Raw genomic sequence first — 16956 nt, forward strand, 5'->3', positions numbered from 1 at the left:
GTTGTGCATGTCCTAGCCAAATGAATTCAGTCACTCTTATTTAGATGTTTATTTTAAAAACTTAGCATCGGTTTCTTTAGAAAGATGCCTTACACAGAAAGGTTATAATTTCATCATTTCTTCTGTGTATGACATTTTTAAAGTGATAATATTAGAACAATAGAGGGGTCATACTTGAAGGAAATTCATTAAATGTGACATTTACAAACTGTCACTTTTATTTTATCAGATGAATAAATAATGGTGTCATGTATTAAAAAAGTAATTAACTTTTTTCACATTTAACATATAGATTGACAACTGTATATACATCTACTATAAGATAAACATCACTAGGACAGAATGCTGTTCGAGATATATCAGCAGGCATATACAATACTCAATATGACCAAATGAAGGAAAAAACCAGACGTATGCATATTATAGGTATTGCCATAACATTTTTTCTGGTAAGAATGCACGGACAAACAGTTTCCAGACTACTGATATATGATATAGAGCTCATGGTACATATTCTTTATTACAAAGTTATTTGAAAAATAAAAAACAAACAGTTCTACTAGCAAAGATAAAATCTCTTAGAAATGGTAAACAAAAAAGATTTATTGTCATTGTATGATAAATCTTAAGAGAAAACCTTAAATTTTTTTTTGTTCAGAGACTCTTTGTGTTCTTTCTAATAGCTGTAAAACACTAGGAAGTTTTCACTGTAATAGCAATCAATGTGGAAAAAAAAAGAACGTATACTGCATTTGATTTAGAAACAGATCATTATTCTTCATGTTGCATTGTATCACACAAGCTTTCTGTATAATTCATAGCCAAAATTATTATGTTGTAGAGTTACTGGTGCTTTTCAACTTACTATGCTTTAATGCTTACTTTATAAACATGAAATTAAAAAATTATATATCAATTTTTTGCCATTTCTTTTCTGTTCGAAGTCATTCTTTTTGTCAGCACATACAGAATAGATTACTATGTTAAAGTACTAAAAGGTGGACCTACTGCTGGAAAACAAGAGCAAAGGGGATGGATATTAAATATTTTTTAAAAACAGTATTTTTTTAAAAAAAGATAAGTTTACAAAATTTAAAAAATATAAACAAAGAAACATTTAAAAAATCAACTCAGTGAGAGATATTATCAACCTTTTGATATGCAATTTTAAAATATTTTATGTGTATGTATAATTATGTGAATACATACACAAATATATACACACACAGAAACACACACTCATATATTAAAAAGTGTGGGATTACCATGTACATTTGGCTTAATGACTAGCTTTAATAAGCATTTCTGCAGATTACCCAATATTCTAACATATAATTTGTGGAATGCTTCTGATTAATATATATTTAAAAATTAATTCTTTGTAATCAATGTTTAAAGTGTTTCATATTAATCACTGTTGTAGCAATATGTAAACATGTGGTGTTTGTTTTTTTTGTCCTTGCGATAGTTTGCTGAGAATGATGGTTTCCAGCTTCATCCATGTCCCTGCAAAGGACATGAACTCATCCTTTCTTATGGCTGCATAGTATTCCATGGTGTGTATGTGCCACATTTTCTTTATCCAGTCTATCATTGATGGGCATTTGGGTTGGTTCCAAGTCTTTGCTATTATGAACAGTGCCACAGTAAACATACATGTGCATGTGTCTTTATATTAGCATGCTTTATAATCCTTTGGGTACATACCCAGTAATGGGATTGCTGGGTCAAATGGTATTTCTGGTTCTAGATCCTTGAGGAATCACCACAATGTCTTCCACAATGGTTGAACTAATTTACACCCACCAACATTGTAAAAGCATGCTATTTCTTCACAACTTCTCCAGCACCTGTTGTTTCCTGACTTTTTAATGATCGCCTTTCTAACTGTCATGAGATGGTATTTGATTGTGGTTTTGATTTGCTTTTCTCTAATGACCAGTGATGATGATCTCTTTTTCATATGTTTGTTCACCACATAAAAGTCTTCTTTTGAGAAGTGTCTGTTTATATCTTTCACCCACTTTTTGAGGGGGTTATTTTTTTTTCTTGTAAATTTGTTTAAGTTTTTTGCAGATTCTGGATATTAGCCCTTTGTGAGATAGATAGATTGTAAAAATTTTCTCCCCTTCTATAGGTTGCCTGTTCACTCTGATGATAGCTTCTTTTGCTGTGCAGAAGCTCTTTAGTTTAATTAGATCCCATTTGTCAATTTTGGCTTTCGTTGCCATTGCTTTTGGTGTTTTAGTCATGAAGTCTTTGCCCATTCCTATGCCCTGAATGGTATTGCTTAGGTTTTCTTTAGCTTTCTGTGTCGGAGTCCAGGTTTTTTATGGCCTCAGAATGGGGGAGTGTGTGCTGATTGGTCCATGGGCAGGCCTGAACAAAAGCACCATTTGATTGGCTAAAAGGCACTGAGAAAGTTCTCACTCTGGTCATGAACTCCACCCAGAACTGGCCGCTCAGTTTTCAGGTTTTAAACTGCCGTTGACTTGAAGGTTGAGTTTCACTGGGGACCTACCCCTATCTGCCTAGTAATTTGTGTCTCCTGTAGCTATCATCATCACTGATTTTCTATGTACTGATTTCAATTCCAAACAAAAATATATGAGAATGTTCATTTCTCCATACAACTGGTAAGAGAAAACATTAGTTTTTTGTTTTTCAGTGGCAAAACAATTAAGCATTGCTTTTAATTTTCAAATACTAGTAAGATCATATATTTCACCCTGTTATTTATTGTGCAATTTTGCTCAGTTTTATTTTAGAGTGTTAATTTTATATATTTTATTCATTAAATCTTTTTTAAAGAAATATATCAGTAATTTGCCTATCATATATATTTAAAACTATTTTAACCATATGTTTCTCTCTCTTTTCTGCTGTACAAAATTTTGAAATTCACATAATCAAATATGCCACATTATTTTTCATGGGGCTTACATATGGAATCATACTTACAAAAGCCTTTATTTCAGAATTATGTAAGTAATTATCCATAAATCTTTAAGCAATTTTACTGTTTCATATGTTATAATAAAGTGTTAATGCTTTGAAAACTTAATTTGATTCATTGGTTAAAATCAGGAGCTGATTTCATCTGCATTCAAAAACATCATATTCAATACTGTTTTGTTTCTCACTCAAATACATTTTATTATTCTTCCCTGATTCATTTGAAATTTCAACTCTATTTGTGGTCTCAACTATATAAGAATATATATAGTTTCTGGCATTAATACATTGTTGCACTTATCTTACTATCTTTTCCTGTATCTACAGTATATTTTAATTTATACAGTTACAATTTAGGATATTTTTGAATGATTACCTAACACGCAACATAAGAAAGATTTAATTTTCATCTAATTTTCTCATCTCTCCTTTTTCTTTCACCATTGTGAAAGTGAGAGGCTGAAGTTGAAAAGACTTAGGTGGATTAGATTAAGATCTCTCTTTGTGAGTATGCATGTGTGTGTGTTTGTATGTTGTAGTAGTAGCAGTAGTACTTGTAGTTTTACTGAATCACTATGATAAAGCTTCTAAATACCTCACCATTCCATCTAAAATTGTACTACGTTCCAAGTGCTCTTACTCATTTAAAGATTTTTTTATTTGGAATTATGAAGTTCATGCGTAGTGCAGGTCAGGTAAATTTTCATAATACCAGATTCAAATGCATTTCAGAGGCCATTTTTTAAATAAACTAAACTAAAATAAAAACACTAGAGCCTTCAAGGAGACAAAATTTTGCTTTCCATTTACAGTTTCCAATAGTACTTGGCTAAAAATTACTACATCAGATGCTACTGAGTTTTGGACATAATTTTAAAAGCATTTAAAATTCATTAAGAGCAATAAAAGCAAATATATATTTCATATACATATATATATCTCCATACTTCTTTTTCTACATCAGAATTATTTCTCCCAGAGACAGAAGTATAAATAAATAAAATTAATTATTAATTTAATTATAAATTATTAATTTATAATAAATTATATTACTTAATTATAAATTATAAATAAAATATAAAGGTTGGGGTACTGGACAAATTAGTTTGGTAAAAACATACCTAGAGTTATATACATAGAATTTGCAGTCAAATTAAAAGCTAGTACTGTTAAAAAATAACTATTTTGAGAGGAAATATAATTAAGGAATCTGAGTAAAATACAGAGTAGAACCTACAGATATTTTGCCCAAATAAATGACTAGATGCATAGCTATTTATAAAATAATCTGTAAAATCAGAGTTAAAATTTTAGATTCTTACACCAGTAAATATAGTGAAAGTGCTAGCTTTGTAATCTCATACATAAACAAAAAGAAAAACCTCAGATAATTTGTATTTGGCTCTTAGTTGTGGTTTTTGTTTTGGCATATTTAAAATGAATATTTCTAGTGCTCTGAATAGGTACTTCCAATATAATAAAGAAGGACTAAAAAGAAGAGATGACTCATTAGACATTAGAAATGTACCTATTCTGTCCTTACTCCTGCTCACCATCTCAATTTGTCTAACCGCATTATGAGAAAGAATGTTTATCACCTAAATAAAGGCAAAGTTCTTAATACAGCTAAATTGCATTATCTCCAAATTTTCATTAAAATGTTTAAGAGCTGCCAACTGGGATAAAACAGTAGAGAATTTTAAAAAGAAAAAAAAAGATTGGGGGAGGTAAAGAGTAAAACGCGTATCAAATAAGTAATTTTGCACAGACTGTATTAGTTCATTATATGAAAATCAACAGGCCTTTTATCTGCAAGGTGTATCCTTAGAAAACGGATTCAACTTTATTTACATATCTAATTGTAGACTAAATAGGCACACCTATTTAAAACAATCAATGAAATACTAAATAAATATTTCAGACCCAGATTTTTCAAAGCATGCAACCAGGAGAAAATAAAAAGCCAAAATGAGTAATCATCAATGTGGTATCAGAATAAAGTGTACAGGCATAACTTCTTTCCACATATGATAAAATAATTTCAAAGAATCACTTTGAAAAATGTAGGTAGCATTTGATTATTCTGCAGGCTGTAAACACTGACTAGAATTTACCCAGATATTTATTCAACAGCCTATGGTTTGTGCACTAATCTGTGAAATTTCATATTGAGTTTGCAGTTTTGTTAACTTCATGTGTCTTTTTTATTTTTATAAAGTCCATCCAGCCAAGGAAAACTACAGCTGATGAAGGGAAAGTCGGTGTGATAGTAACACCTTTGCACATATCCACATTTTAAGGGGTGAAAAAGTTCGTCATGAAAATAGTAAAACTTCATTCCCATTACCTCTGAAGAAAATTATTTCAGAAGCATTAAAAAAATCATGCTGGTTTCTTTTCCTGAAGTGATCTGAAAATTTAAAAACATCAACAGAGGGCAATAACAGGCTGTTCTGGAAAGCCTTTCATTTCATTGCCTGTAACAATGAAACCTAGCTGGAAAGGCAGTGTCTTTTAGCTGCGTGTAGTTGCAGACGTGACATTGGGACAAAAAAATACAAATTAAAATCATATGTACTGTCTTTGGGCAGAAAGATAAATTCATAAACTTAACTCATTAAAATATCACTTGCTTTCTCTCTATCAAACTCTCTCTAACTGTATATATTCTCTAACACACCTAATTTTTCTGCCTGTTGTTTCAAATATAATTTATTTCAAGCTCTAGACCTCATTGCATATCACTAAACTCAACCCAAGAGAATATTTAGTCATGCAGTCAACTCTGGGTGATCTCCATTGTTGGAGGTATATAGGAATAGTCCCCCAAAAAGTACTCTCTACAAATAATAATTGTTCTTGGCATCCTTTTCCTATATTTTGCTTTTGGGGTCATTTTTCATATTCAGCCAAATAAGATCAAAGAAAAAAATCTATGGTAATACTCAAACAATTAGTAAAGGCAATACAGAAATGGTTTAAACATTTTGGAATAGGAGCAAACTAATGATACATTACTCTACAGGATGTAATTTCAGGAGCTTTGAGTAAGGCTCACTTTTTCTTAACAAAAGCAACCATCAAACAGCTCAGTCATGTCCTATATTCTGTCAGCATAGTTTTCTTCTATTACCTGAAAATTATATATTTAAGTAAATGTTAATGGAAGAAACAATGCACTTTATCATTTACTTTTACCCATCTCCACCTAAGTTTATCTCATCCCTTCTAAAGAGCAGTAGCCTATGTTAAGGAAAGAATACTGTGTAGAAAATTCTTAAGTGCCTTATGAAGGAAGGGGTGGAGGTGGAAAGGAAAGATCATTTATGAAGAAAAAATTTGGTTCGATAAGAGGCATGAGGCTGTATACAATCTTTTAATACTAGTTATCTTTACTTAAGGCAGGTCCTGGAGATAAGAAACAGAAATAAAATATTTTATAGCAGGTATCCTAATTAGAAAATCCTTAGCATTTATTAAACAGAAATATAGTATGTACTTATGATGCACTCACAATAAAATCCGGACTACAATAATAAAAAAGACAGGGTTCATGTCAATAATTAGCTCAGATTTTATTCACTGACACAGCCATTCAAACAAATAATAATAATCATATTATGTATGGTGAATGTAATGAAGCACAGAATAAGAAGTGATTAATGCTGCCTGGGAGCACTAAGGATTTTTAAAGAGAAAGTTACATTTGAAATTAGAGATTGGAGGATATGTAGGAGAACAGCACATAAAACATTGAGGTTCACACTGAGAATAGGAGAAAGAATCTGTGTTGCCAGCCACGTCATAGGACTTATAATTTTTAAGAAACAGATAATTGGTTTTGGGGTGCTGTGGGAAGAAAGGCTGAAAAATAATTTAAATATTGTGATAGTTGGTTTTTATCCTGTGGATGATAAACAGCAAAGAACAGAATAGAGAGGGTAGCAACAAGAAAACTAGATACGGAGCTGGTGAAACAGTACCCACTGAAGATAATACAGGTCTGGAAAAAAATGAGTGTCAGCCATAATAGAAACATGTATGTGGTGTGAATCTAATGCAAATGTTTTCACTTTTCTGTAAATTTCTGAATATCTGGTAGAACAGACCTAGCAACAACTTATTTACATGGGAAATTAGGTAGCTCCTGGGAAATATATAGGCCATGTTAATTATTGGGATTCAAAGTTATATGATAATGTCTGATGAACTGATAAGACAAGATTAAAAACAATTTATATACAGGGAGGTATAAGTGTCTCAACAACAACAAATCCATTCTAGAAGAAGAAGGAAGTGACAATACCCAATCCTTAGCTATTCCCCAAACGAAACACAATTTGGTTCATATTTGAATTCAACGAAGTAAAGCTACTGGTCTTGGTGGTAAAACAGAAAAAGTTCTCTTACCCTCCTCGCAGGGCGTACGATGAGGGTGTGGCTCGCTTCTTCAGTGCCCCACTGGTCAAGACCCTTAGCCAGAGCAGGCAAACAGGCAAGTCATGGGGACCATGGGCGCGGACCCATGCAGCCTCTCGGGGTGAATGTTTACACCTCCTGAGGCCCCAGTGGGCGTGTGTTACAGGATGCTATTTCAGCTTAGCTGTCCGCAGGTGGCTTGTGTTAATCAGCTCAATTAGACCCTCTGCCTTATCACAAGGATAGACGGCTTTCTGTATCCCAGGTTCTTGCTTTAGTGCACGGGAAAAATTGGATCACATGTGGGCTTGGAGATCGAGTGCTAGGTTTTTTATTGAGTTGTGGTAGCTCTCAGCGAGGTGGATGGGGAGATCAGAAGGGGAATGGAGTGGGAAGGTGGTTTTCCCCTATAGTGGGGCTGCCCAGCAGCCAAATTCTTCTCTGACCTCCCAGGCCAAACTCCACGTCGTTCCGCTGGTCGACACCAGTGCCTGTCGCTGTGCTCTTCCGCTCCTCTCGACATCCAGCTGCCTGTGTGCTCTTCTGCCAGTGTGTTCCTCTCACTGTCCAGCAGCTCGTGTGTTCTTTCTCCGGTGCGCTCCTCTCAACGTGCGCTCCTCTCAACGTGCGTGCGCTCCTCTCAGCGTACGTGCGCTCCACTCAACGTACGTGCGCTCCTCTCAACGTACGTGCGCTCCTCTCAACGTGCGCTCCTCTCAACGTACGTGCGCTCCTCTCAACGTACGTGCGCTCCTCTCAGCGTACGTGCGCTCCTCTCAGCGTACGTGCGCTCCTCTCAGCGTACGTGCGCTCCTCTCAGCGTACGTGCGCTCCTCTCAGCGTACGTGCGCTCCTCTCAGCGTACGTGCGCTCCTCTCAACGTGCGCTCCTCTCAACGTGCGCTCCTCTCAACGTGCGCTCCTCTTAACGTGGGGCTGCACAGCTGCTTGTGTGTTCTTCCGCCAATGTGTTCCTCTCGACGTCCAGCCACTTCTGTGCCTGCCTGCCTGTCTTGGGGTTTTTACAGGCACAGGATAGGGGACGTGGCAGGCCAGGTGGTCTTGGAAAATGCAAACTTGGGCATGAAAACAGGAGCGCTTGTCCTCCCCTATATCGGTGTGCACAGGACCTGAGGTGAAGCCCTAGCCAGGGACCTGCCCTTCTCTACCCAGCGCTTTCCTTCTCTCATCCCGAGTCAGTACTGTGAGTATTAGAAAACAAAAATTTGTTTTGTTTAAAACTCTATAAAATAACAATATTACAGTCTCTATTAAAGCAGTGCAAAGTATTCTCTTCTGTTTGTCATTGGACACAGTCCATTTTTAGCAGGCTGGAGGATTTTAGTGCATTGATATTTGTTCCTGCAGAAAGTAATGGCATATCGCAAGAAGCTATTACCCAGTATGAACCGCCGTGCTCTGGAGTCCACAGTGGCTGCAGCCTGGAAAGTTTCTTGTAGCCACAGGACATCTGGTGTATCTCATAGCATACAGCTCCACCCATCAGACTCCTGGTGGGGAGGGGTGTGGGTGCCCAGCATGAGGAAATGCTCACTAGTTCTTACGTTTCACTTAAAAATGATACGTGCCATGTTAAGTCACATTTCACTGGCTCCAGGAAGTCACTCTGCTGCCCCTGACTTCAAGATAGTTGAGAAGTGAGATCCAATCCTGTGTCCAGAAGTGAACATTTGAAAACAGTGTTGCTGCCGATTTCAGGTATTATTAATATAGAGATCAAAAATGAGGGATCACCTTTGATGAGGCTAGAAAGCAACTGATGTTTATTCTCTCCCTCATTCAATTTTTGTTTTCAATTTCAAGCAATTTGCTCCAATGTGTCTAAAGTTAAGGCTGTCTCTCTCCAGAGATTCTCTAAATATTTTTCCTAGTTTTGAGTAATTGTCTGAGATTTATTTAAAAACCTATCTAAATTCAATATCAGCTTCAGAACCATACCACACTGAGAATCACATTAGGAATTAGAGAGAGAGATCTGTGTTCACTCACTACCTTCTACAATTTTTAAGTAGTTACATGGCCTTTGGTAGTGTAGTTAGTGGATCTGAGACCAGTTTTCCTGAACTCTAAAATGAATACAATTTCAGTCATTTGTGTTGAACTGAAGTTAAAATTAAAATAAATAAGTAAAGCACTTAGTATGTTTCAGTGCCCAATAAATGCTTCTTCACATTCCTTACCTCCATTTATAAATACATATAATCCCTTTAGCAATACCAATCTTAGATTGAATAGGAGTTGGCATAGATAGTAGTGTTTCTATAACTACCTTGTCACAAAGTAAACTGTTTTGTTTAAGCTTTGTTTATTTTCTATCTTCTGTTGTCTCTTTGCCAAATTAGCATAAAACAACTTCTTATTTATGTTACCTAAAGTATAATATTAAAATGGATTATACCTAGAATTTGACAAATGTTTCTTACTCAGCTTGATAAGCACCACTAAGTTTTTATGAAATTATATAGATATGTCCATATATGTATGTGTAAATACAGTATACCCTCATATGTGTATAGATATGTTCCTTAATAATAGAATGAATAATTATTGAGAGGGCAACAACATGTTGCTACCAATAACTACAAAAAACTTTTTGAAAATTCAGTAAGAATTAGTCATCGTATCTGTCCCTATGACCCAGTAATGATTATTAAAGTGATTAAATACATTTTAAAAGCCTTATTTTAGGCCGGGTGCGGTGGCTCACGCCTGTAATCCCAGCACTTTGGGAGGCTGAGGTGGGTGGATCATGAGGTCAGGAGTACAAGACCAGCCTGGCCAAGATGGTGAAACCCTGTCTTTACTAAAAATACAAAAATTAGCTGGGCGTGGTGGCGGGTGCCTGTAGTCCCAGCTACTCAGGAGGCTGAGGCAGGGAATTGCTTGAACCTAGGAGGCAGAGTTTGCAGTGAGCCGAGATCACGCCACTGCACTCCAGCCTGGGCAACAGAGCGAGACTCTGTCTCAAAAAAAATAAATACATAAATAAATTTTAAAAAGCCTTATTTTAAACGTGAAAAATTTGTATGTGTATTAGGCAAAGGGATATAATGCTCAGTATTAAACTTCATTTTGTGTTTTATTCTTACATTTCAGTTATAGCCTGCTGATTATTTGCATAGAGTATTTCCATTTGATTAAGCCTCCAAATTTTTCTTTCATTTTAAATCAATGTTTTATGTGTAAACACATTATCAAAGAGTTACGTTTTCCCATAAAACTTTCATCCTTGAATCTAGGATTTATTTCACATTTTTTCGATATTTCACACTTTTCAGACTCTTTCTGTATTTTTGCCACTCTCTAAGTTTTATATACTATGAACTTTCAATTAATTTACTAAATAAATATATACATGCATAAGCATGTACATATTTCTAACCAAAGCTCAGATTATTTCTGTCATTTGTCAATACTTGAATATTTGAAGAGTGGTTTTCTTTTTTTTATTATTATCATACTTTAAGTTTTAGGGTACATGTGCACAACGTGCAAGTTAGTTACATGTGTATACATGTGTCATGTTGGTGTGCTGCACCCATCAACTCATCATTTAACATTAGGTAATCTCCTAATGCTATCCCTCCCCTCTCCGCCCACCCCACAACAGGCCCCCATGTGTGATGTTCCCCTTCCTGTGTCCATGTGTTCTCATTGTTCAATTCCCACCTATGAGTGAGAACATGTCGTGTTTGGTTTTTTGTCCTTAAGCGATAGTTTGCTGAGAATGATGGTTTCCAGCTTCATCCATGTCCCTACAAAGGACATGAACTCATCATTTTTTATGGCTGCATAGTATTCCATGGTGTATATGTGCCACATTTTCTTAATCCAGTCTATCATTGATGGACATTTGGGTTGGTTCCAAGTCTTTGCTATTGTGAATAGTGCCACAATAAACATACGTGTGCATGTGTCTTTATAGCAGCATGATTTATAATCCTTTGGATATATACCCAATAATGGGATGGCTGGGTCAAATGGTATTTCTAGTTCAAGATCCCTGAGGAATCACCACACCAACTTCCACAATGGTTGAACTAGTTTATAGTCCCACCAACAGTGTAAAAGTGTTCCTATTTCTCCACATCCTCTCCAGCACCTGTTGTTTCTTGACTTTTTAATGATTGCCATTCTAACTGGTGTGAGATGGTATCTCATTGTGATTTTGATTTGCATTTCTCTGATGGCCAGTGATGATGAGCATTTTTTCATGTGTCTTTTGGCTGCATAAATGTCTTCTTTTGAGAAGTGTCTGTTCATATCCTTTGCCCACTTTTTGATGGGGCTGTTTGTTTTTTTCTTGTAGATTTGTTTGAGTTCATTGTAGATTCTGGATATTAGCCCTTTGTCAGATGAGTAGATTGCAAAAATTTTCTCCCATTCTGTAGGTTGCCTGTTCACTAAAGAGTGGTTTTCAAGTGATAATCAAATACCTGCGTATTTGATTATATTACATTGCTTCTGTTTTTCAGGAGAACCTTGCCTAATACAGCACATTATACAATTACAATAGAAATTAAGACAACATAAAATGTTATAAAATAAAAATATTTTAGACATTGATCACTGTAACTCTTTTGTTACTTAGCCATATTGTTATTTAGGTGGAAATGAAATTCTTGAATAATATTTTAACTGCTATTAGTATTCATAGGGTAACCAAATCTGGTCCAACCGTATATGTTCCCTAGCTCATTTCATTCATTTATAGATGATGTGGTTCACATAGAGAAAGTTACTTCCTCAAGATTACAGATTTGAAAGCAATATCAACTTACTTTATTTAAATTAATCTCTCCATTCATATAAACCAGGGACCAAGAAAGTCAAAATTATCTTTATATGAATTATATTCCAGGCATAATTACAAGTCATATTTTAAAAGTAGTATTAAAAAAACCACATATTATTCAGGCCAGGCATGATGGCTCACGTCTGTAATCCCAGTACTTTTGGAGGCTGAGGTGGGTGGATTACCTGAGGTCAGGAGTTCGAGACCAGCCTGGCCAACATGGTGAAACCCCGTCTCTACTAAAAGTACAAAAATTAGCCGGGTGTGGTGGCACACGCCTATAATCCCAGCTACTTGGGAGCCTGAGGCAGGACAACTGCTTGAGCCCTGGAGGCGGAGGTTGCAGTGAGCCAAGATGGTGCCACTGCACTCCAGCCTGTCTGACAGAGTGAGACTCTGTCTCAAAACAAACAAACAAACAAACAGAAAACATATTCAATTGTAATCTGGAAATATAAAATTTATTAGAAGGGATTAAATTGATATTTTACAGAGAGTCTTATAAGAAATAGTCTCTGAGAATTAGTGTTAAATGTTCTATGTTAGAAGAATACCAGTGGAATAATGAGGTGTGAATAATTGATAACTTACACAGCTTGGTAAAAGTCTCTGCATTTCTGTCTCAGAAAGACTCAGTATTGATCTTGAGAAATAATATTTGCCCCAAAATTAACACATAGTGTGTCACAAACTATAAGAAAAAATTATACATATTCCATAGTTCAAATATTTCCTTCAAAACACAAAAGCAATTGTGTGATCTTCCAAAGAATTTTCAGAGAAGATATATTGTCAAAATGAAAAGGATGGGTTAAAAAATTTACTCATTCTGTCCGGGCACGATGGCTCACACCTGTAATCCCAGCACTTTGGGGGGCCGAGGTGGGCAGATCATGAGGTCAAGAGATCAAGACTATCCTGGCCAACAGTAACCCGTCTGTACTAAAAATATAAAAATTAGCTGGTTGTGGTGGTGCGCACCTGTATTGCCAGCCACTTGGGAGTCTGAGGCGGGAGAATCACTTGAACCTGGGAGGCAGAGGTTGCAGTGAGCCAAGATCGTGCCACTGCACTCCAGCCTGGCGACAGAGCTGGACTCAGTCTCAAAAAAAAAAAAAAAAAAGAAAGAAAGAAAAAATTTACTCATCCTGTTTTTGTGAGTATATCCTCTTTTAAATACATCTTAATACAGACGGAGCTATTATACAGACACTCAGAGGAAATAGAGCCATAAAATCTATGAATCTTGAAATCAAGGCATAAAGCCATAAGAACAATCATTGTATTTTAAATCACAGATGTTTCACATCTTTGAAAAATAAATTTAAATTATGAACTTTAATGAAGAGTAACCATATATGAACTATTCATGATATAAAACATGATTCATAAAAACCAGTATAATCTTGAAATATAGACATTAAATCCCATGAGTATAATATAAGATACTTTGTTTTCCAGAAAGCATAAATTAGAGGCACAATTTAGCAGCTTCCTGAGACATTAATAGGAGTACCAAGATTTTATGATCAGGAGCACATTATGAAAAATGATGTCAAAAAAATAATATTTGAAAACTGTGAGGGAATCCACAGTAAATTTGAATATTTAATGTGAGAAAAAAATACCTGCAATGTTTTAATGTAACTTCCACATTGTAGAGAAATTTCATAGTAGTGTTGTACAAAACAAACCAGAAAATTGTACTGGATTTCTATTTTCTAGCCTCTTTCTTGAAAACCAAAAAAACTGGTGGCATTTAAGAAGATATATCCACCATTGTGCTATTAATTTTACAGTCAATCAAGTGACAGGATTACCAAAAAGACTATTTTTATAATGACTCTTTAGTCCAGAGCTACCCATAGAACTTTCAGGAATGAAATTTCCAAATGTTGCTTAGATTGTATTTGTAATACCATGACTGATTTCCTTAAACAAATGATCTACAGTCTTACTCTTCAGATTGATGACTTCTATATTTGGAATTGTTCAGCTTTAAATATGTTTAATAAATCCCACATGAATTATAATTTGCCGGCTTCTAATAAGTTTCAATATTTTCATTCTAATGCTGTCATGAAATCAATATGTTAACTATCACTTTAATGAGTCTAGGAAGTAATGATCTTCCTATTTAGGAATAAGGAGGAGAATATTCCCTCCTATTTTTACTTTTTTCTAACTTACATTTTTAATAACTTAAATTTTTAATATTTCTTTTATGTTTTCAGAAAGACAAAAAATCACCCTAAAAATATAGAGTACAAATTTATGACTTCTATTTCAATATTCCATATCCTCTACTTTCCTTCACTTCTCTCAGGTAAACACTGTTAAATGTTTTTAATATAACTTCCTAACTTTTCTCTAACATTTTATATTCACATAGTTCCTTCTTAACACAAATCATAGTAGATAAGTCATAGTAGATATATTGTTATGTAATTCTTTTCTCACAAAATAATATCTTTTTTTTTTTTTTTTTTTTTTTGAGACAGAATCTCGCTCTGTCGCCCAGGCTGGAGTGCAGTAGCACAATCTCAGCTCACTGCCACCTCCGCTTCCCGGGTTCAAGCAATTCTCCTGTCTCAGCCTCCCGAGTAGCTGGGACTACAGTCGTATGTGACAACGCATGGCTAATTTTTGTATTTTTAGTAGAGACGGGGTTTCACCATGTTGGTCAGGCTGATCTCGAACTCCTGACCTCAGGTGGTTCACCCACCTTGGCCTCCCAAAGTGCTGGGATTACAGGCATGAGCCACCACACCTGAAAACGACAGAATAATTCCACGCAATTCCTCAAAGGTCTACCTCATATCTCATTCTATGTATAAACCTTTCCCTTCCTCTTTTTGCCTTAGTAAAAACAGCATTGCAAAGGATATTTTTAAGTATATATTTGGATATAAATGCATATATTCCTGAGCTCTTAATTCCTGGGAGTAAATTGCTGGGTCAAATAATATGCATATTTGATACTTTGATAGCATATGCTAATTTACATTCTCAAAAGTTCATGTAATTTAACATTTCACAACACTGTTTTAGAATACCCATTTCTGCCCAATTTGCACATTTATTTTTATAAAATTTGCCAAAGCATTAAACAAATGGGGTAACATTAACATATTCAAATATTACAGAAAAATGTAATATTTTCTTTATATTTAGCCAGGTTTTTTGTACAGTTAGTTTTTTCTGTTGGTTTGTAGGAGCTTTGTTGTATATATTTATTTTAAATACTTTGTACATAGGTGTTGTGTATATTATTTTAAATATTTTGTACATATGTATTGTAACAGGTTTCCATTGTAATAAAAAAAAAAGTAAACAAGTCCTGAATTTCTGTGGCTTACAAAAACAGCCATTACCTTTTCTTGATTATAGGTCTGCAAGTTGCCTGGGTTTGATAAATTTTTCTTGGTCGTAAATGAGCTGGACTCTAGTCTGGAGATCGGATTTAGGAATCATCCTCATGCCTCAGTCTAGAAACCATTAGCTACCTGGAAAAGTTTTCTCCTGCTAGTGACAAAAGTGCAAGAGAAGTGTGATCACATAAGTGCACTTAAAACCCCTACTTGAAAAGCATATGCATTAAATCTTTTCAAACACTACTTATCAAAGCAGGTCGCCTGGCCATGCCCCAAGTCATGACAAGAGTCATAAAAATGGGAAAATGAGTATTTGTGAATAAGTCAGCCTATTCACCACTATAATGTATTTTCTCTCAATCAACTGCTTATGGTTTTATTTTTGTACCAGTTTGAAAACTAAGAGTTCTAATAATGTTTCTTTAGCAACTCTCAGTTTTGTGTCTTACTTAAGTCACTATGTTAATAATAATATTATCCAATATTGTCTTTTAGTTCTTTTACAGCATTGACTTTTACATTCAGACCCTTTAATCAAATTTTCAATTCATATATACTTTTTAAACAAAAACATTTTTGTGAATTCTAACTTATTTTTCCAATTTTCACAACATAATTTCTCAACTCATTTCTACGCAAGTTTGAAATGCCATCTTCATATTCTAAATTACTATATAAAAATTGGTTTCTTTTTTGATTCTTTCTTTTTTTTTTCTGTTTATCAACTGCTGTATTCTTCTACCAAAACCACTTGGTTCTCATAGTTAAAGCTTTATAAAATGTTTGCTATATAGTTAAGTCCTATTTCATAATTTTTAAAATTTTTTCACCAATTTTTCTTGTTTCTTTTTCTGTATATTTTCTCTTGTGGGTCATCTGGAAAATATGCTTTCCTTAATCAATTTAAAAATGCTAAAAGTATTTTTAAATTTCAGATGGTTCTCCCTCTCTTTCTATATATATATGTATATATGTTCAATATATATTTATTCAATCTGAATATATATAGAATATATATGAATATATATTTAATCAGAATTAAATAAATATATATTCATGTATATTCTATATGTCGCTATATATATTCTATGTCTATATATATTCTATATGTCTATATAAAACCATCTGAAATTGCTAATATTTCTCCTTTTATAAGACATATCAAAATAGCAATTTATTAGTTCAGCATAATATATAAAATTCACTTAGAGGAAATTACACTATTTAGTATTAACTCTTTCATCCAAGATTATGAATATCTTGAATCCTATATTTTTGTTTAGTTGGTTTAGTTTCCATCTAGGCCTTTCACTATCTTTTCTTAGATTATTTTATGCAATCTGAATATATATGAATGTATATAAGTATGTATTCATATATATTTAATTAGAGT

At 34.3% G+C, this 16956-nt stretch overlaps 1 long non-coding RNA gene across 3 annotated transcripts in view; it reads right to left on the reverse strand.

Moving 5' to 3' along the window:
• Positions 1 to 8036, reverse strand: part of LOC134809575 (uncharacterized) — a 168394-nt gene extending 160358 nt beyond the window's left edge. The window contains exon 1 of one of the 3 annotated variants that reach the window (XR_010155651.1): positions 7366 to 8003. This is a non-coding gene — a long non-coding RNA (uncharacterized LOC134809575). Of the gene's footprint in view, positions 1 to 7365 lie in introns of all 3 variants that reach the window. The other 2 variants (XR_010155650.1, XR_010155649.1) reach the window with 2 other exon arrangements.
• Positions 8037 to 16956: the final 8920 nt, after the last annotated feature.

Source organism: Pan troglodytes, chromosome 2 (assembly GCF_028858775.2).
Source record: "Pan troglodytes isolate AG18354 chromosome 2, NHGRI_mPanTro3-v2.0_pri, whole genome shotgun sequence".
Taxonomy (NCBI): Eukaryota; Metazoa; Chordata; class Mammalia; order Primates; family Hominidae; genus Pan; species Pan troglodytes.